This window comes from Scyliorhinus torazame, chromosome 8, assembly GCF_047496885.1.
Source record: "Scyliorhinus torazame isolate Kashiwa2021f chromosome 8, sScyTor2.1, whole genome shotgun sequence".
Classification (NCBI taxonomy): domain Eukaryota; kingdom Metazoa; phylum Chordata; class Chondrichthyes; order Carcharhiniformes; family Scyliorhinidae; genus Scyliorhinus; species Scyliorhinus torazame.
Window position 1 is genome coordinate 165673164 of NC_092714.1, and position 22768 is coordinate 165695931.

Sequence of the window (22768 nt, forward strand, 5' to 3'; positions counted from 1 at the left end):
TTGATGGGTATTCAGGCTGTGACCAGTGTGACAGTGATGGTTGATGGGTATCAGGCTGTGAACAGTGTGATAATGAAAGTTCATGGGTATTCAATCAGTGAACTGTGTGACACTGATGGTTGATGGGTATTAAGGCAGTGAACAGGGTGACAGTGATGGTGAATGGGTATTCAGGCTGTGACAGTGTGACAGTGTTGGTTGATGGGTATTCAGGCTGTAGCAGTGTGATAATGATTGTTGATGGGTCGTCAGGCTGAAACATTGTGAATAGATGGTTGATGGCTATTCAGGCTGTGGCAGTGCACTCGTGATGGTTGATGGGTATTCAGGCTGTGAACACTGTGATAGTGATGGTTGATGGGTATTCAGGCTGTGAACACTGTGATAGTGATGGTTAATGGCTATTCGGGCTGTGGCAGTGTGATAGTGATGGTTGATGGGTATTCAGGCAGTGGCACTGTGGTCGTGATGGTTGATGGGTATTCAGGCTGTGACCAGTGTGACAGTGATGGTTGATGGGTTTTCAGGTTGTGAACAGTGTGATAGTGATGGTTGATGGGTATTCAGGCTTTGGCAGTGTGATAGTGATAGTTGATGGGTATTCACGCTGTGGCAGTGTGATAGTGATGTTTCATGGGTATTCAGGCTGTGACCAGTGTGATAGTGATGGTTGATTGATATTCAGGCTGTGAACAGTGTGATAGTGATGGTTGATGGGTATTCAGGCTGTGGCAGTGTGTTAGTGATGTTTCATGGGTATTCAGGCTGAGACCAGTGTGATAGTGATGGTTCATTGATATTCAGGCTGTGAACAGTGTGATAGTGATGGTTGCTGGGTATTCAGGCTGCAGCAGTTTGGTACTGATGGTTAGTAGATATTCAGGCTGTAGCATTGTGACAGTGATGGTTGATGGATGTTCGGGCTGTAGCAGTGCGATAGAAATCGTTGATGGGTGTACAGGCTGTGAACAGTAGAATAGTGATGGTTGATGTATATTCAGGCTGTGAACAGTGTGACAGTGATGGTTGATGGGTATTCAGGCTGTAGCAGTGTGACAGTGACGGTTGACTGGTATTCATGCTGTAGCAGTGTGATCGTGATGGTTGATGGGTATTCATGCTGTGAACAGTGTGACAGTGATTGTTGATGGGTATTCAGGCTGTGAACAGTGTGATATTGATGGTTGATGTGTATTCAGCTGTGAACAATGTGATAGTGATGGTTGATGGGTATTCAGGCTGTGGCAGTGTGATAGTGATGGTTGATGGGTATTCAGGCTGTGGCAGTGTGTTAGTGATGTTTCATGGGTATTCAGGCTGTGACCAGTGTGATAGTGATGGTTCATTGATATTCAGGCTGTGAACAGTGTGATAGTGATGGTTGCTGGGTATTCAGTCTGCAGCAGTGTGATACTGATGGTTAATGGATATTCAGGCTGTAGTAGTGTGACAGTGATGGTTGATGGGTGTTCGGGCTGTAGCAGTGCGATAGAAATCGTTGATGGGTGTACAGGCTGTGAACAGTGGAATAGTGATGGTTGATGGGTATTCAGGCTGTGAACAGTGTAATAGTGATGGCTGAGTGGTATTCAGGCAGTAGCAGTGTGACAGTGATGGTTGATGGGTATTCAGGCTGTAGCAGTGTGACAGTGACGGTTGACTGGTATTCAAGCTGTAGCAGTGTGATGGTGATGGTTGATGGGTATTCAGGCTGTGAACAGTGTGATAGTGATGGTTGATGGGTATTCAGGCTGTGAACAGTGTGACAGTGGTGGTTGATGTTTATTCAGGCTGTGTACAGTGTGGTAGTGGTGGTTGATGCGTATTCAGGGTGTGGCAGTGTGGTAGTGATGGTTGATGGGTATTCAGGCTGTGAACATTGTGATAGTGATGGTTGATGGCTATTCAGGCTGTGGCAGTGTGCCCGTGATGGTTGATGGGTATTCAGGCTGTGAACACTGTGATAGTGATGGTTGATGGGTATTCAGGCTGTGAACAGTGTGATAGTGATGGTTAATGGGTATTCAGGCTGTGGCAGTGTGATAGTGATGGTTGATGGGTATTCAGGCTGTGGCAGTGTGATAGTGATGGTTGATGGGTATTCAGGCTGTTAACAGTGTGATAGTGATGGTTAATGGGTATTCAGGCTGTGGCAGTGTGAAAGTGATGGTTGATGGGTATTCAGGCTGTGGCACTGTGGTAGTGATAGTTGATGGGTATTCAGGCTGAGAAGTGTGACAGTGATGGCTGATGGGTATTCATGCTGTGGTAGTGTGATAGTGATGGTTCATGGGTATTCAGGCTGTAGCAGTGTTATTTTGATGGTTGATGGGTATTCAGGCAGTGAACAGTGTGGTAGTGATGGTTGATGGGTATTCAGGCTGTGAACAGCGTGATAGTGATGTTTGAAGGGTATTCAGGCTGTGGCACTGTGATAGTGTTGGGTGATGGGTATTCAGGCTGCAGCAGTTTGATGGTGATGCTTAATGGATATACAGGCAGTAGCTGCGTGATAGTAATCGTTGATGGGTATTCAGGCTGTGAACAGTTTGGTAGTGATGGTTGATGAGTATTCAGGCTGTAGCAGTGTGACAGTGTTGGTTGATTGGTATTCAGGCTGTAGCTGTGTGATAGTGATGGTTAATGGATATACAGGCAGTAGCAGCGTGATAGTAATCGTTGATGGGTATTCAGGCTGTGAACTGTTTGATAGTGATGGTTAATAGGTATAAAGGCTGTAGCAGTGTGACAGTGATGGGTGATGGGTATTCAGGCTGTGAACAGTGTGATAGTGAAAGTTGATAGGAATTCAATCAGTGAACAGTGTGATAGTGATGGTTGATGGGTATTAAGGCAGTGAACAGGGTGACAGTGATGGTTGATGGGTATTCAGGCTGTGAACAGTGTGATATTGATTGTTGATGTGTATTCAGCTGTGCACAGTGTGATAGTGATGGTTGATGGGTATTCAGGCTGTGGCAGTGTGATCGTGATGGTTGATGGGTATTCACGCTGTGAACAGTGTGATAGTGATGGTTGATGGGTATTCAGGCTGAACCATTGTGAAAAGATGGTTGATGGGTATTCAGGCTGTGAACAGTGTGACAGTGATGGTTGATGGGTATTCAGGCTGTGAACATTGTGATGGTGATGGTTGATGGGTATTCAGGCAGTGGCAGTGTGCTCGTGATGGTTGAAGTGTATTCAGGCTGTGAACACTGTGATAGTGATGGTTGATGGGTATTCAGGCTGTGGCAGTGTGATAGTGATGGTTGATGGGTATTCAGGCAGTGGCACTGTGGTAGTGAAGGTCGATGGGTATTCAGGCTGTAGCAGTGTGACTGTGATGATTGATGGGTATTCAGGCTGTGAACAGTGTGATAGTGATGGCTGAGTGGTATTCAGGCAGTAGCAGTGTGATAGCAATCGTTGATGGGTATTCAGGCTGTGAACGGTCTGATAGTGATGGTAGATGACTATTCAGGTTGTTGCAGTGTGACTGTGATGGTTGATGGGTATTCAGGCTGTGAACATGTGATAGTGATGGTTAATGGATATTCAGGCTGTAGCAGTGCGACAGTGATGGTTGATGGGAATTCGGGCTGTAGCAGTGTGACTGTGATGGTTGATGGATATTCAGGCTGTGAACAGTATGATAGTGAAAGTTGATGGGTATTCACGCTGTGGCAGTGTGAGAGTGATGGTTGATAGGTATTCAGGCTGTGAACAGTGTGATAGGGATCGTAGATGGCTATTCAGGCAGTAGCAGTGTGATAGCAATCGTTGATGGGTATTCAGGCTGTGAACAGGGTGACAGTGATGGTTGATGGATATTCAGGCTGTAGCAGTGTGACAGTGTTGGTTGATGGGTATTCAGGCTGTGAACAGAGTGAAACTGATGGTTGATGGGTATTCAGGCTGTGAACAGTGTGAAACTGATGTTTGATGGGTATTCATGCTGTGGTAGTGTGATAGTGATGGTTCATGGGTATTCAGGCTGTAGCAGTGTTATTTTGATGGTTGATGGGTATTCAGGCTGTGAACAGCGTGATAGTGATGTTTGAAGGGTATTCAGGCTGTGGCAGTGTGATAGTGTTGGTTGATGGGTATTCAGGCTGCAGCAGTTTGATGGTGATGCTTAATGGATATACGGGCAGTAGCTGCGTGATAGTAATCGTTGATGGGTATTCAGGCTGTGAACAGTTTGGTAGTGATGGTTGATGAGTATTCAGGCTGTAGCAGTGTGACAGTGTTGGTTGATTGGTATTCAGGCTGTAGCTGTGTGATAGTGATGGTTAATGGATATACAGGCAGTAGCAGCGTGATAGTAATCGTTGATGGGTCTTCAGGCTGTGAACTGTTTGATAGTGATGGTTGATGGGTATAAAGGCTGTAGCAGTGTGACAGTGATGGTTGATGGGTATTCAGGCTGTGAACAGTGTGATAGTGAAAGTTGATGGGAATTCAATCAGTGAACAGTGTGACAGTGATGGTTGATGGGTATTAAGGCAGTGAACAGGGTGACAGTGATGGTTGATGGGTATTCAGGCTGTGAACAGTGTGATATTGATGGTTGATGTGTATTCAGCTGTGCACAGTGTGATAGTGATGGTTGATGGGTATTCAGGCTGTGGCAGTGTGATCGTGATGGTTGATGGGTATTCACGCTGTGAACAGTGTGATAGTGATGGTTGATGGGTATTCAGGCTGAACCATTGTGAAAAGATGGTTGATGGGTATTCAGGCTGTGAACAGTGTGACAGTGATGATTGATGGGTATTCAGGCTGTGAACATTGTGATGGTGATGGTTGATGGGTATTCAGGCTGTGGCAGTGTGATAGTGATGGTTGATGGGTATTCAGGCAGTGGCACTGTGGTAGTGAAGGTTGATGGGTATTCAGGCTGTGAACAGTGTGATAGTGATGGTTAATGGGTATTCAGGCTGTGGCAGTGTGGTAGTCATGGTTGATGGGTATTCAGGCTGTGAACAGTGTGATAGTGATGGTTGATGGGTATTCAGGCTGTGAACAGTGTGATTGTGATCGTTGATGGGTATTCAGGCGGTGAACAGCGTGATAGTGATGGTTGAATTGTATTCAGGCTGTGGCAGTGTGATAGTGATGGTTAATGGATATTCAGGCAGTAGCAGCGTGATAGTAATGCTTGATGGGTATTCAGGCTGTGAACAGTGTGATAGTAATGGTTGATGGGTATTCAGGCTGTAGCTGTGTGATAGTAATCGTTAATGGATATTCAGGCAGTAGCAGCGTGATAATAATCGTTGATGGGTATTCAGGCTGTGAACAGTGTGATAGTGATGGTTGATGGGTATACAGGCTGTAGCAGTGTGACAGTGATGGTTGATGGGTTTTCAGGCTGTGAACAGTGTGATAGTGAAAGTTGATGGGAATTCAATCAGTGAACAGTGTGACAGTGATGGTTGATGGGTATTAAGGCAGTGAACAGGGTGACAGTGATGGTTGATGGGTATTCAGGCTGTCGCAGTGTGATAGTGATGGTTGATGGGCATTCAGGCTGTGGCACTGTGGTAGTGATGGTTGATGGGTATTCAGGCTGTGAACAGTGTGATAGTTATGGTTGATGGGCATTCAGGCTGTAGCAGTGTGACTGTGATGGTTGATGGGTATTCAGGCTGTGAACATGTGATAGTGATGGTTAATGGGTGTTCAGGCTGTAGCAGTGTGTTAGTGATGGTTAATGGATATTCAGGCTGTAGCAGTGTGACAGTGATGGTTGATGGGTATTCGGGCTGTAGCAGTGTGATAGTTGGTGTGTATTCAGCTGTGAACAGTGTGATAGTGATGGTTGATGGGTATTCAGGCTGTGGCAGTGTGATCGTGATGGTTGATGGGTATTCAGGCTGTGGCAATGTGATAGTAATGGTTGATGGGTATTCAGGCTGTGAACAGTGTGATACTGATGGTTGATGGGTATTGAGGCTGTAGCAGTGTGATAGTGTTGGTTAATGGATATTCAGGCTGTAGCAGTGTGACAGTGATGGTTGATGGGTATTCGGGCTGTAGGAGCGTGATAGTGATGGCTGAGTGGTATTCAGGCAGTAGCAGTGTGATAGTGATGGTTGATGTGTATTCACGCTGTGGCAGTGTGATAGTGATGGTTGTTGGCTATTCAGGCTGTGGCAGTGTGATAGTGATGGTTGATGTGTATTCACGCTGTGGCAGTGTGATAGCAATCGTTGATGGGTATTCAGGCTGTGGCAGTGTGATCGTGATGGTTGATCGGTATTCACGCTGTGGCAGTGTGATAGTGATGGTTCATGGGTATTCAGGCTATGACCAGTGTGATAGTGATGGTTGATGTGTATTCAGGCTGTGACCAGCGTGATAGTGATGGTTGAAGGCTATTCAGGCTGTGGCAATGTGATAGTAATGGTTGATGGGTATTCAGGCTGTGAACAGTGTGATACTGATGTTTGATGGGTATTCAGGCTGTAGCAGTGTGACTGTGATGGTTGATGGGTATTCAGACTGTGAACATCTGATAGTAATGGTTAATGGATATTCAGGCTGTAGCAGTGTGACAGTGAAGGTTGATGGGTATTCAGGCTGTAGCAGTGTGACTGTGATGATTGATGGGTATTCAGGCTGTGAACAGTGTGATAGTGATGGCTGAGTGGTATTCAGGCAGTAGCAGTGTGATAGCAATCGTTGATGGGTATTCAGGCTGTGAACGGTCTGATAGTGATGGTAGATGGCTATTCAGGCTGTTGCAGTGTGACTGTGATGGTTGATGGGTATTCAGGCTGTGAACATGTGATAGTGATGGTTAATGGATATTCAGGCTGTAGCAGTGTGACAGTGATGGTTGATGGGAATTCAGGCTGTAGCAGTGTGACTGTGATGGTTGATGGATATTCAGGCTGTAAACAGTATGATAGTGAAAGTTGATGGGTATTCACGCTGTGGCAGTGTGACAGTGATGGTTGATAGGTATTCAGGCTGTGAACATTGTGATAGGGATCGTAGATGGCTATTCAGGCAGTAGCAGTGTGATAGCAATCGTTGATGGGTATTCAGGCTGTGAACAGTGTGACAGTGATGGTAGATAGCTATTCAGGCTGTAGCAGTGTGACAGTGATGGTTGATGGATATTCAGGCTGTGAACAGGGTGACAGTGATGGTTGATGGATATTCATGCTGTAGCAGTGTGACAGTGTTGGTTGATGGGTATTCAGGCTGTGAACAGAGTGAAACTGATGGTTGATGGGTATTCAGGCTGTGGCAGTGTGATCGTGATGGTTGATGGGTATTCACGCTGTGAACAGTGTGATAGTGATGGTTGATGGGTATTCAGGCTGAACCATTGTGAAAAGATGGTTGATGGGTATTCAGGCTGTGAACAGTGTGACAGTGATGGTTGATGGGTATTCAGGCTGTGAACATTGTGATGGTGATGGTTGATGGGTATTCAGGCTGTGGCAGTGTGATAGTAATGGTTGATGGGTATTCAGGCAGTGGCACTGTGGTAGTGAAGGTTGATGGGTATTCAGGCTGTGAACAGTGTGATAGTGATGGTTAATGGGTATTCAGGCTGTGGCAGTGTGGTAGTCATGGTTGATGGGTATTCAGGCTGTGAACAGTGTGATAGTGATGGTTGATGGGTATTCAGGCTGTGAACAGTGTGATTGTGATCGTTGATGGGTATTCAGGCGGTGAACAGCGTGATAGTGATGGTTGAATTGTATTCAGGCTGTGGCAGTGTGATAGTGATGGTTAATGGATATTCAGGCAGTAGCAGCGTGATAGTAATGCTTGATGGGTATTCAGGCTGTGAACAGTGTGATAGTAATGGTTGATGGGTATTCAGGCTGTAGCTGTGTGATAGTAATCGTTAATGGATATTCAGGCAGTAGCAGCGTGATAATAATCGTTGATGGGTATTCAGGCTGTGAACAGTGTGATAGTGATGGTTGATGGGTATACAGGCTGTAGCAGTGTGACAGTGATGGTTGATGGGTTTTCAGGCTGTGAACAGTGTGATAGTGAAAGTTGATGGGAATTCAATCAGTGAACAGTGTGACAGTGATGGTTGATGGGTATTAAGGCAGTGAACAGGGTGACAGTGATGGTTGATGGGTATTCAGGCTGTCGCAGTGTGATAGTGATGGTTGATGGGCATTCAGGCTGTGGCACTGTGGTAGTGATGGTTGATGGGTATTCAGGCTGTGAACAGTGTGATAGTTATGGTTGATGGGCATTCAGGCTGTAGCAGTGTGACTGTGATGGTTGATGGGTATTCAGGCTGTGAACATGTGATAGTGATGGTTAATGGGTGTTCAGGCTGTAGCAGTGTGTTAGTGATGGTTAATGGATATTCAGGCTGTAGCAGTGTGACAGTGATGGTTGATGGGTATTCGGGCTGTAGCAGTGTGATAGTTTGTGTGTATTCAGCTGTGAACAGTGTGATAGTGATGGTTCATGGGTATTCAGGCTGTCGCAGTGTTATTTTGATGGTTGATGGGTATTCAGGCAGTGAACAGTGTGGTAGTGATGGTTGATGGGTATTCAGGCTGTGAACAGCGTGATAGTGATGTTTGAAGGGTATTCAGGCTGTGGCAGTGTGATAGTGTTGGTTGATGGGTATTCAGGCTGCAGCAGTTTGATAGTGATGCTGAATGGATATACAGGCAGTAGCTGCGTGATAGTAATCGTTGATGGGTATTCAGGCTGTGAACAGTTTGGTAGTGATGGTTGATGAGTATTCAGGCTGTAGCAGTGTGACAGTGTTGGTCGATTGGTATTCAGGCTGTAGCTGTGTGATTGTGATGGTTAATGGATATACAGGCAGTAGCAGCGTGATAGTAATCGTTAATGGGTATTCAGGCTGTGAACTGTTTGATAGTGATGGTTGATGGGTATAAAGGCTGTAGCAGTGTGACAGTGATGGTTGATGGGTATTCAGGCTGTGAACAGTGTGATAGTGAAAGTTGATGGGAATTTAATCAGTGAACAGTGTGACAGTGATGGTTGATGGGTATTCAGGCTGTGAACAGTGTGATATTGATGGTTGATGTGTATTCAGCTGTGAACAGTGTGATAGTGATGGTTGATGGGTATTCAGGCTGTGGCAGTGTGATCGTGATGGTTGATGGGTATTCACGCTGTGAACAGTGTGATAGTGATGGTTGATGGGTATTCAGGCTGTGAACAGTGTGATAGTGATGGTTAATGGGTATTCAGGCTGTGGCAGTGTGATAGTGATGGTTGATGGGTAGTCAGGCTGTGAACAGTGTGATACTGATGGTTGATGGGTATTCGGGCTGTGGTAGTTTGATAGTGATGCTTCAAGGGTATTCAGGCTGTGAACAGTATGATAGCGAAAGTTGATGTGTATTCAATCAGTGAAAAGTGTGACAGTGATGGTTGGTGGGTTTTAAAGCAGTGAACAGGGTGACAGTGATGGTCATTCAATCTGTGAACAGTGTGATCGTGATGGTTGATGGATATTGAGGCTGTAGCAGTGTGATAGTGATGGTTAATGGGTATTCAGGCTGTGGCAGTGTGATAGTAATGGTTGATGGGTATTCAGGCTGTGAACAGTGTGATACTGATGTTTGATGGGTATTCAGGCTGTAGCAGTGTGACTGTGATGGTTGATGGGTATTCAGACTGTGAACATCTGATAGTAATGGTTAATGGATATTCAGGCTGTAGCAGTGTGACAGTGAAGGTTGATGGGTATTCAGGCTGTAGCAGTGTGACTGTGATGATTGATGGGTATTCAGGCTGTGAACAGTGTGATAGTGATGGCTGAGTGGTATTCAGGCAGTAGCAGTGTGATAGCAATCGTTGATGGGTATTCAGGCTGTGAACAGTCTGATAGTGATGGTAGATGGCTATTCAGGCTGTTGCAGTGTGACTGTGATGGTTGATGGGTATTCAGGCTGTGAACATGTGATAGTGATGGTTAATGGATATTCAGGCTGTAGCAGTGTGACAGTGATGGTTGATGGGAATTCAGGCTGTAGCAGTGTGACTGTGATGGTTGATGGATATTCAGGCTGTAAACAGTATGATAGTGAAAGTTGATGGGTATTCACGCTGTGGCAGTGTGACAGTGATGGTTGATAGGTATTCAGGCTTTGAACATTGTGATAGGGATCGTAGATGGCTATTCAGGCAGTAGCAGTGTGATAGCAATCGTTGATGGGTATTCAGGCTGTGAACAGTGTGACAGTGATGGTAGATAGCTATTCAGGCTGTAGCAGTGTGACAGTGATGGTTGATGGATATTCAGGCTGTGAACAGGGTGACAGTGATGGTTGATGGATATTCATGCTGTAGCAGTGTGACAGTGTTGGTTGATGGGTATTCAGGCTGTGAACAGAGTGAAACTGATGGTTGATGGGTATTCAGGCTGTGAACAGTGTGAAACTGATGTTTGATGGGTATTCATGCTGTGGTAGTGTGATAGTGATGGTTCATGGGTATTCAGGCTGTCGCAGTGTTATTTTGATGGTTGATGGGTATTCAGGCAGTGAACAGTGTGGTAGTGATGGTTGATGGGTATTGTTGGGAATTTGTATTGGGTAGATATGATTGTATATAGATATTGGGAATTTGTATTGGGTAGATATGATTGTATATAGATATGATTGTATAAGTATAGGTAACTTGTCCTAGATATGATATAACCTAGATATGGCATGAAGAATCATAGCGTTTAGTGAAATAATAAAGTAGAGTTAGGTGAGCAATGATTCAAACACAGCATAGACAACCTAATGTCATCAAGTATAGTTGATATAATCAAAGCAGAAGACCCAGAAAAGTAGCTTAGCAATTACTAATTAATAAAAGCAACTACTAATCACTTGGGAATACAGTGAATACTGCTTCGTGACTTACTTTAATAATAAACCATAATAAAACAGAATAAAGAAAGCAGATGTTTCCTATACATTCGGCCTAAATCAGCTAAACCACGATTGTTGCACAAGCAGAAAAGTATAGATAAGAGCAGGAGTTATAACCACTATGGTTTAAAAGACAGAGAGAGGAAAAAGGAAGCGACCAATCGTGACTAAAACAGATAAAAGGCATCTAAAAATAATAGTGGCCAAAAGCGAGGTCCGGCTGTAAAGTAAGATAAGGAAGATGAGAACCTTGAGATATGGAACTGAAATGTACATAAAAAGCCTGTAAGCCTGAGGGCTCTTCGGATTGTTCCGGACATCCCGATTTTATTCTCTTGTACTAGCTGAATAAAATCTGCTGCTTGGAAGATCGCTGTTCAGACTCTCTGATTTAATCGATAAACACGAATTGTCGTCCTGGGGAACCACGACAGAATTGGCGCAGCGAGCAGGGTTGGAGCGAGATCGCCCAGAAAAACATCTGGAAGGAGTGGCGGAGACGGAGGTCCGACCGGGGCTGGACATCCCAAAGCCGGCATTCTGACAGCAAGGTGAGCAAATTTGTATTGCATGTAAATCCTTGTTGTCGGAAAAGGGATCTCGAGGCCCGGCGTACCCGGCTCTTTGCTGGTCCTGGATCTCCCCAAACCCAAAAGATATCCTGCAAAGGTGAAGCTAAATTGTGTAAAGTACATTGAGAGACTGAGCCTGATCTGAAGAGTGGAGCATTGCATGCAAACGCGCGCTGAGAATACTGTATTGTCTGTGAATGGGTAAAAAGTGAGACGGGAAAAAAGACCGAACGCTAGATTGATGCAATTAGGTTAAGTCAAGCGGTTTGGAGCGGGTTTTTCAGGTCACGACTTGCCCGGAAGAGAGTAAGTGTGGAAGAATCTGCCAGTCCAAACCTACCCAGGACCTCGGGAAACGGACGTCAACCGAGAGGGAGAGAGATCAGTGAGAGATCGCTCTCTGACCTAATACGGTAATTAAAAGCACATTACACTGACACGACCACCTAGTGGTGAGATTGATATAACAGGCTGAGAAGAAAAATCAGGGGATTAAAAATTAACAAAAAACAGAAGCAACCCTGGAGTGGGAAAAGATTACACATGTAACTAATTTAGAAGAGATAAAAAATGAGTGGCCGTATGTGAACTGGGAAGAAATAACCGACAGAAATTGGATAGACGAGATAGAATTAGAAACTCTAGAGAAATTAATAAAGGAATCTGACCGGTACAGGGTTTCTGTACAAATAGACAAACAAGTGAGAACATACTACCCCATAGCCCGGGAGAGGAAGATAGTACCGGGACAGGGGACTACTGGGAAGTGGATATCGGAACCCCGGTTAGAGTTACAGATATTGACAAAGGAAACCCAAGAGAAAGGTAAACAGGGGACTAAACAAGGGAAAATAATACAGCAAGTAATCATCACTGTGATACCTAACTCTGACGAATTGAGTGATAAAGATTGTGACAATAACCCAAAAAGACGAATAATGGAACACAAGTTTAGAACACCAGTGGAGAAATTAGGGGAGAAGTTCCCAGCCCTTAGGGGAGATATAGAACACGTTTCTAAAAAATGGGCCAAAAGGACAAGTAAGACCAATACACAGTGGCCGGAGGAAGGCACATGGGATGTAGAGAGGTGTGAGGACCAGAAAGGAATGATAAAGAATTATAAAATTAAGGATAAATCGAGCAAAAGAAGGGAGAAGCGAGAAAAGGAGTTAGAGATACTAGCGCTATTTGAACAAGAGGGGAAAGAGAAAAGAAGGGCATGGAGGGGAGACAGGAGGCAGATGCCAGTACAATTTCGGGAAAAAGCAGAGTTGGAAGATCCAAACGAAGCCCCGCCCCCATATTTAGGGGAACAGAGCTCCAAGGGACTGTACCCAGTTATATCAGGTACAATGAACTTTGAGGGAGAATATAACATGGAACCAATGACAAAGGATGAATGGAAAGAAAGGGAGAGAGAAAAGAGACAAGATATAGAAGAAGCGGCAAGGAAAGTAGAAGAGGATTTGGATGAGCTGAGTCAAAAAAGAAAAGAATTGACAGAAGAAGTAAATATGGTAGAACTTTTGGAATGGGCAAAGAAAACAATGAAAGAGGATAAGGAAAGAGAAAGGAAAGGAAAGAATGTTAGAGATGGAGGCAAGTGGAGGACAGAAGAAGATCTCTCCAAGTATGGGAGTGAGGCGGCACAGGAAAAAATAGAAGGAAAAAGAGTAGGATGGAACAGAGAGGAGAAAGAAAGAGAAGAGATAGGCTGGGAAGCACCCGAAGGGACAAATAGACAAAGATTGGAAAAACCATGGACATGGAAACACCCAGAGAGGTACCCGGAGAAAAGTAGAACAAAGGGAAAGATGGAAGAAGAGACAGAAGCAAGTAGTGAAGATGAAGGAGGACAATCAGTGTTAGGGGGACGAAGAAAGTCAATGCGGAAAAAACACAAACCTGTGAAGTTTCCAGCTGAGGATAGGAGAGAAAAGAGCGTGTTCCCGGTGATTCTGAAGGGTGGCAGACTGCAGTATATCCCTTGGTCAGGACAGGATCTGCCTAGTTTAATTAATGAATTACCCAATATTTTGGATGGAGCTGGAAGGTGGATTGGACAGTTGGAGGCGGGAATGATGGGGAAAAGGATGGCACTGGGTGACATCAAAGCTCTCTTGACAAAGGTGGTAGGAATGGACCAAATGGCAGAGATAATGAGACGTGCAGGTATCCCGATGGCAGCTTATGACCCAGACGTAGATGGGACACCCATGGACCCGTATCGCCAAGACATATGGCAGGCATTGCGGGATACATACCCCAACCGAATGGATGTAAAAACCCTAAAGGGGGAGCCATTGGGTGAGGAGGAGAATGCGGCTGTGTATGTGGAAAAACAATTAAGAAGATGGAGAAGGGACACGGAAAGGGACATTCTAATAGACCCACTGACCAATGCCATGTTTCGGGCTACAGTACTGGAGGGCTTGCCAGTCCCAGCTAAAACAAGACTGGAGGAGGTAGTGGGCTTGGACTCAAAAAGTTACCGAGAGTTTGTTGATTATGTTGCCCATGCAGTGGAGAGATATCGCAAAGATGAAAAGAATGCAGATAAACAGTTGAAGGAGATACAACGTAAACTCCTTCAGGCACAGTTGGAGGAGATCAAAAACAAGGATAAGATAAAGGCAAAAGAGGATCTCGTACCCAGAAAAATAGCACCGGTGGTGGTGGAACAAAAATTGGAGGAACAACCAGCACCAATAATATTAGGGGGGAGCGGAGATGGAGGCCAACCCATCGTAACCTATAACATTTCTGCCTTCCCGCTGTCCATGAACCCAGAAGCTTGTGGCCTAAATTATCAAAACCCATACGCCCTGCAAAGTCAAAATGACTGGAATAGAAATGGGAGAGGACAGGGAGGTGGTAGGCCACCCTATCAGAATCAAAGAGGACAGGGACAGGTTAGTAATCAGGCTCCAAGACAGGGACCATTGCCTGGCCCTCCAGGTGTGTGTTGGGGTTGCGGGGAGGCAGGGCACATAAAAAGGAATTGTCCGCGAAATTCCTACAGGCAGGGAGAGAACCAGCGGCAGACAAGCCAGCAAATGATCCAAGTGTCACCAAACAGCATCCCGACGTTTCAAGGGCCGGTAAATCATCAAATTTCCCCATAGGGAGGCCCAGAGAACCCCAAAATGGTAGGACAGTACGTACAAATAACAGAAACCGCAGAGCAAGAACCTATAGTTAACGTTAGAGTAGGAGGGATCGAGGTCCCCATGATGATAGACACCGGCGCCACATGTACGTGCATACAAACGAAATATGCGGATCACTTACCATTGTCAAACCAGTTTATAAAAACTGTGGGGTTCTCGGGAAAAGTAACATTAGCTCGAATGACGACGCCGGTGCCTGTTACCATTGGAAACAAGACTACCCATGTACCTGTTTTAATATATGATAAAACTCCTTTGAATCTATTAGGAAGGGATGCAATCCTAGGTTTGGGACTAAAATTAGAATGTACAGAACAGGGAATTGATTTGATGGGAATATATCCACTTGAGATACCAGGAGATGAAAGGGTTAATGTATATTGGTTGGGAGATATAGAAGAACAAGTTAAAAGAGAAATATGGGAAATTTGGGGAAAACTTATAGATGCCAGGATACCACAAGCCAAATGGCCAAGAACAGAATTACACAGTACAATGATATTTGATGAGAAGCAGGAACCTGAGATTCAGGAGAAATGGGAAAAAGAGGCGGGACAAGAACAGGAAATAGAGACAGGAAGTATTTTAATTGGACTAGAGGGAGCAGCCCTCACAATCGTTAGGAATAAATGGGTTGATAAATGGTTTTCTGTACCTAGATCAGAGCCACATGTCACATTGAAAGTGAATCCGCAATATAGATCAAAAGACCTAGGGCCAATGGTGTTGAAAGCACAAGACTTAGAATTTGTTCAGACAGACAATGAAAATATTTGGACGTCTAGTGACGGACAAATGACGAAGATAGTTTTGGATGTTAAGTTGCTTGGGAAACCAAAGCAAGTAACAATAGGAGTGCAAAGTGAGAGACAGGAACTGGAATGGAGAGAGAGTTTAGAGAAGGATTTGAACTCCCTCCCACAGGAGTTGTGGTCCAGACAGGACACGGATGTGGGAAGGGTCAAAACTGCTAATCCAGTTGAAGTTAGATTAAAGACAGGACGCCAGGGGCCTTATAGGCCCCAATATCCAATCAAGACAGAAGCAATTGAGGGAATTAGAGGAACAATTAAGGGATTAATAGAAGCAGGGGTATTAAAAGAGACTCGGAGCAGGTGTAATACACCGCTGCTACCGGTGAAGAAAGCGGACGGAGAAAAATGGAGATTGGTGCATGACCTCAGAGCAATTAATGAGGTAGTAGAAGATATGCCGGTAGAGGTTCCAAACCCTTACACCTTGTTGACAAATATACCACCTGAAAGTAAATGGTTTACTGTGATAGACCTATGTTCGGCATTTTTTAGTGTACCATTAGCTCAAGAAAGTCAGTATCTCTTTGCATTTACGTTCGAAGGGAAACAATACACATACAACAGGATGCCCCAAGGATTTAAACACTCTCCACATGTATTCAATCAGGTGTTGAAAGAAGATTTAACAGGAGTGCAGTTGGAAGGAACACTGATACAGTATGTGGATGATTTGTTATTATGCACAGAAACACAAGAACAATGCAGGAAGGATAGTTTAAAACTGTTAGAAAGACTAGCAGAAGGGGGCCACAAGGTGTCCAGGAAAAAGCTGCAGATGTGCCAGGAGAAAGTAGAGTACCTGGGAAGAGAAATATCAGCAGGACAAAAAGGGATAGCTTCTCAACAGATCGAAGCTGTATTAAAGATTCCGAAACCGCAGACAGTGGGCCAAATGATGACATTTTTGGGAATGACAGGATTCAGTTCAGAATGGGTGGAAAATTATGCAGAAAAGACACATGCACTACGAAAGGTGATGAAGGAGGCAGGTTGCGAAGAATTGAGAGCCAAGCTGAAATGGGATAACGATGCTTCAGACGCATTTGAGAAAATAAAGACAGAAATGGCACAAGCTCCAGCATTGGCTTTACCAACATATGACAAACCCTTTGACTTATTTGTGAGTAACAGGGAAGCAGGATTTGCTACAGCAGTACTAACACAGGAAAATTGCAAAGGTAGACGAAGGCAGGCTGTAGCATATTACAGCACCAGGCTAGACGACGTAGCAATGGGATATCCTCCGTGCTACCAAGGCCTGGCAGCAGCTTGGTGGGCGTATGAAAAAGCATCTACAGTCACAATGGGATATCCGATAAACATACATGTGTACCATAAGGTAGCTGAATTGATTGAGAAAGGAAAATTTGTTTTAACACCGGCTAGAATTCATCATTTTCAAATGTTGACCACTTTCCCGGACATTACGATAGTGAAGTGTAATAGGGCCAACCCAGCTGACTATATGCCACTACCACATGAGGGAGAGGAGCATGAGTGCGTAAGAGAGACAAGAGCGTTTATGAAATTAAGGAACGACTTGAGGGCAGATAGCTTAAGCACAGAAGGGAAGAGGACGTTGTACGTGGATGGTTCATGTTGTAGGGATCATAAGGGAAATCATGCTGGCTATGCAGTAGTTGAACAAAAAGGGGAATCGTTTGAGGTAATAGAGGCGAAAGAATGTGAACAGCCATGTTCAGCCCAGTTAGCGGAGCTTGAAGCATTGACCAGAGCATGTGAGTTGGCAAACGGAGAAGCAGTGGAAATTTATACTGATTCGGCCTATGCCCATGGGGTCTGCCACCTGTTTGGGGCAATATGGAAACAGAGGGGATTCATGAAAAGTGGAGGAGGACCAATACACCACGAGGGTCAAATTAGAGCTTTAATAAAGGCCATGATGGGCCCAAAAGAATTAGCCATAATTAAGTGTCAGGCACACAAAAAGGGGACGGATAGCATCACACAGGGAAACATCAAAGCAGACCAGGCAGCTAAGGAAGCATCAGGATACATTGAGGCTACAATAGCCCCAGTAGAGATAGCAAGGCCACACCCAGGGCCAGGAGTGGGGAATATTGAACCTCAAATCACTTTAGAGGATGTGGCACAATTACAGGAGGAAGCCCCTGTAGCTGAAAAGACAATGTGGAAAGACAGAGGAGCGATACAAGGACAACATGATCAAGTGTGGAGAAATGGGGAGGGATTGGTCATAGCACCCACAACATTACTGACCGTACTAATCAGCGAAGCACATGGAGTGGACCACTGTGCCAGAGGAGAGGTGGCTAGAAAGATCAAGAAAGAAGGATTCTGGTCACCATACCTGCAAAACTCAATTGATTACATATTGAGTCAGTGTGAGGTGTGTGCTCAGAATAATATCAGGAAGGGCATTACTGCCCCAATAGGACATATACCCATTCCCGAGGGACCATTTCAACATTTATGCATGGACTATGTAGATATGGGAAAGGTGGTGAGGGGGAAAAGATACATGCTAGTGATTATTGATCGATTCAGCAGATGGATAGAAGCAATACCATCCAAGGATCAAGGATCTGGAACTGTCATTAACTTCCTGTCAAAAGAACTTATCCCGAGATTTGGCATACCCATGCAATTAAGTTCCGATAATGGGTCTGCTTTTATAGGGAGGGCACTAAGGGAAACGCTCTCAGCACTCCGAATAAAGCAGAGGTTTGGATGTGTGTATCATCCTCAATCCCAAGGGATGGTGGAGAGAGCAAACGGGACCCTTAAGGCTAAAATCAGCAAAATTTGCAGTGACACAGGAAAAAATTGGATGGATGCTCTGCCATTAGCTTTAATGCAATACAGGTGTCAGGAGAACAGAATCACACATCTGAGCCCACATGAGATGATGACGGGAAGAGTAATGCCGGTACCAAAGATCAGGGGAGCAGGTGGCCCTGCGCTGGAATGTTTAGATCAGGACGCAAGAGAGTATGTGCGACAATTAACTATTATACATAGAACTATATTTGAACAGGAAAAAGCCAAAGAGGAAGAGAGCCCCGCAGCAGAACACCAGATCAGACCTGGAGACCGAGTATACATCAGGAAGTTCCGGAGACGTTGGAACGAGCCGAGAAGGGAAGGACCATTTGAAGTCACTAAAGTGTCTCCCACGGCGTTGCAAGTTGAAGGCAGCACACTGTGGTATCACTTGAACCATTGTACCAGAACGGTAACAGGGGTAGAAGAGAGAGGGGAGGTTGAGGACGGTGCCGGTGCGGATCAAAGTAGCAGTGAGGAAGACATAGAGCAAGACGAGGAGACTCGTGGGGAGGTAGAACAGAATCAAAATAGACCGGAAGGAGTAGATGATGATGAAAGTAGTCCTGTGCATGGGCTGGCTGATGGTACAAATGCCCAGCCTGAGCCTGTTAGTCAAGGTGCCGAGGAAGGTGAGAACAGGGAAGGGCCCTCATTCCCTACCTGGGACTTGGAAACTATTTCCTTTGAGGACTTCCTTGAACCATGACAACGGGAAATGGGGTACAGAGACCATAAGGGTGCAGATTCAGGGAAATGGAGCAATAAGACAAGCAAGACATAAGCGATCAGCTAGCACAGATACTGTATGGGAGAAAGCACAGACAAACGCCTGGTGGAAATGGGCTGCATATACTGGTAAGAAAAATAATGATGGGAAAGACTGTGTGATATGTGCGGCGGACAGACCACGCACCCAGGTAGCTGATATACCATGGGGGTCAGGAGACTGTTGGACCATGATATTAAAATGGAAAAAAGAAATGTGTCGTCCATATAACACAATCCCACGTATCTATGTACACAAGAATCGAACTTACAAGTATGACGCAATAGATTGTTCAGCTGATTCATGTGAGAACCTTTGTAAGGGGACAATGCCGAGATGTCAAGTCGAGTGTATCCTACGTGCTGGGGCAAAGCATGTCTCCTCCCATGTGGCCCGTCAGTGTCCCATATGGCCAAAATCGGCTATGGATGCTGTCCCAGAGGAATGGCAGGTAAAACCCAACTTACAAGTCCAAGATTGCTACTGGAGGGAACAAGACGCGGGAAGTGATTTGGGAAATTACACAGGGCAGTGTGAAAGGATTTGGGACGTTTCTGACATCCATGGTCTGCTCAATCCTGCTACTGCCAACCTAACAGGGGGAATGTCACCCCCTCCCTATGTATTGGAACATCAATCAAATCAACTGGCCGATCTCTGGTGGCTTTGTGGCCCGGAAAAAGGGCTGCTGGCTACGTTACCACCAGATTGGCATGGCCTGTGTGCTCGAGTAATGCTGGCCCAGAGCACTGTGATACTACCGGTGGAAAGCGGTATTACATCACATAGAGTTAAGAGAGCATATACCCTTGACCCTAATGTAAAACTGGATGCAATTGGCCAACCCCGAGGTATCCCGAATGAGTTTAAAGCTAGGAATGAAATAGCCGCTGGGTTTGAATCCATCTTTTTCTGGATATCACCCAATAAGAATACCGAGTGGATCAATTACATTTATTATAATCAGCAGAGGTTTATTAATTATTCGAACGATGCCCTGGCGGCTTTGGGAGAGCAGTTGGATGCAACCAGTAAAATGGCATGGCAAAATCGACAGGCATTAGATTGGCTTCTAGCTGAAAAAGGAGGTGTGTGTGTTATGTTTGGAGATCAGTGTTGCACCTTTATCCCTAATAACACTAGTCCAGAGGGGTCATTTACACAGGCCATGAATAAGTTAAAGAATCTTGCGACAGAAATGAAAGATAATGCTGGGTTTGGACAGGGGGTATGGAGTTGGCTGGATAGAATGTTCGGAAAATGGGGGGCATGGTTTGCCAAGGCCGGAGCTATAGCAGTCACAACAATAGTTATTTTGGGATTAATCTTTTGTTGCTTCCTACCCGTTCTGAGATCTTTCCTTTCCAAGATCGCGGCACGACAGATGGTAACTCGGGTGCTCAGCAGTTCACGCCCAAGACGAACAACAGAGGAATGGGGAGACTTTAAGTCGCCCCCACGAAGTGAATTTACCATGACTTTGGTTGAAGTTGAATCTCGTCACTCTGTGAACTAACTGAGGTTCTGGGCGATCGCCTGGTGACATGGATATGCACCTTGTTGAACAACGCGGCTGCCCAAAAGAACTTAGTCTGTAAACAGGAATCAGTCTTTTTTCCTTTCCTTGACAAATATGGGGAGGTTTTTTGCTGATGACTGTTAGGGGCAGGCAACCTGGGGGAGCAGCCTGAGAATCTGAATCTGGCTAACCGCATTATGTTAAAAAATATAACAGGGGCATTGGTCCCTGGCCAAAATATTCAGCTCCTCCACATTGCCTGCAGAGAGCGATTTGTTTATTTGGGATTGGTAATTGTGATGAGGCTAGGAGATAGCCTCAAAGGGGGGACATGTTGGGAATTTGTATTGGGTAGATATGATTGTATATAGATATTGGGAATTTGTATTGGGTAGATATGATTGTATATAGATATGATTGTATAAGTATAGGTAACTTGTCCTAGATATGATATAACCTAGATATGGCATGAAGAATCATAGCGTTTAGTGAAATAATAAAGTAGAGTTAGGTGAGCAATGATTCAAACACAGCATAGACAACCTAATGTCATCAAGTATAGTTGATATAATCAAAGCAGAAGACCCAGAAAAGTAGCTTAGCAATTACTAATTAATAAAAGCAACTACTAATCACTTGGGAATACAGTGAATACTGCTTCGTGACTTACTTTAATAATAAACCATAATAAAACAGAATAAAGAAAGCAGATGTTTCCTATACATTCGGCCTAAATCAGCTAAACCACGATTGTTGCACAAGCAGAAAAGTATAGATAAGAGCAGGAGTTATAACCACTATGGTTTAAAAGACAGAGAGAGGAAAAAGGAAGCGACCAATCGTGACTAAAACAGATAAAAGGCATCTAAAAATAATAGTGGCCAAAAGCGAGGTCCGGCTGTAAAGTAAGATAAGGAAGATGAGAACCTTGAGATATGGAACTGAAATGTACATAAAAAGCCTGTAAGCCTGAGGGCTCTTCGGATTGTTCCGGACATCCCGATTTTATTCTCTTGTACTAGCTGAATAAAATCTGCTGCTTGGAAGATCGCTGTTCAGACTCTCTGATTTAATCGATAAACACGAATTGTCGTCCTGGGGAACCACGACAGAATTCAGGCTGTGAACAGCGTGATAGTGATGTTTGAAGGGTATTCAGGCTGTGGCAGTGTGATAGTGTTGGTTGATGGGTATTCAGGCTGCAGCAGTTTGATAGTGATGCTGAATGGATATACAGGCAGTAGCTGCGTGATAGTAATCGTTGATGGGTATTCAGGCTGTGAACAGTTTGGTAGTGATGGTTGATGAGTATTCAGGCTGTAGCAGTGTGACAGTGTTGGTCGATTGGTATTCAGGCTGTAGCTGTGTGATTGTGATGGTTAATGGATATACAGGCAGTAGCAGCGTGATAGTAATCGTTAATGGGTATTCAGGCTGTGAACTGTTTGATAGTGATGGTTGATGGGTATAAAGGCTGTAGCAGTGTGACAGTGATGGTTGATGGGTATTCAGGCTGTGAACAGTGTGATAGTGAAAGTTGATGGGAATTTAATCAGTGAACAGTGTGACAGTGATGGTTGATGGGTATTCAGGCTGTGAACAGTGTGATATTGATGGTTGATGTGTATTCAGCTGTGAACAGTGTGATAGTGATGGTTGATGGGTATTCAGGCTGTGGCAGTGTGATCGTGATGGTTGATGGGTATTCACGCTGTGAACAGTGTGATAGTGATGGTTGATGGGTATTCAGGCTGTGAACAGTGTGATAGTGATGGTTAATGGGTATTCAGGCTGTGGCAGTGTGATAGTGATGGTTGATGGGTAGTCAGGCTGTGAACAGTGTGATACTGATGGTTGATGGGTATTCGGGCTGTGGTAGTTTGATAGTGATGCTTCAAGGGTATTCAGGCTGTGAACAGTATGATAGCGAAAGTTGATGTGTATTCAATCAGTGAAAAGTGTGACAGTGATGGTTGGTGGGTTTTAAAGCAGTGAACAGGGTGACAGTGATGGTCATTCAATCTGTGAACAGTGTGATCGTGATGGTTGATGGATATTGAGGCTGTAGCAGTGTGATAGTGATGGTTAATGGGTATTCAGGCTGTGGCAGTGTGATAGTGATGGTTGGTGGGTTTCCAGGCTGAAACAGTGTGACAGTGATGCTGGTGGGTATTCAGGTTGTGGCAGTGTGACAGTGATGGTTGATGGGTATTCAGG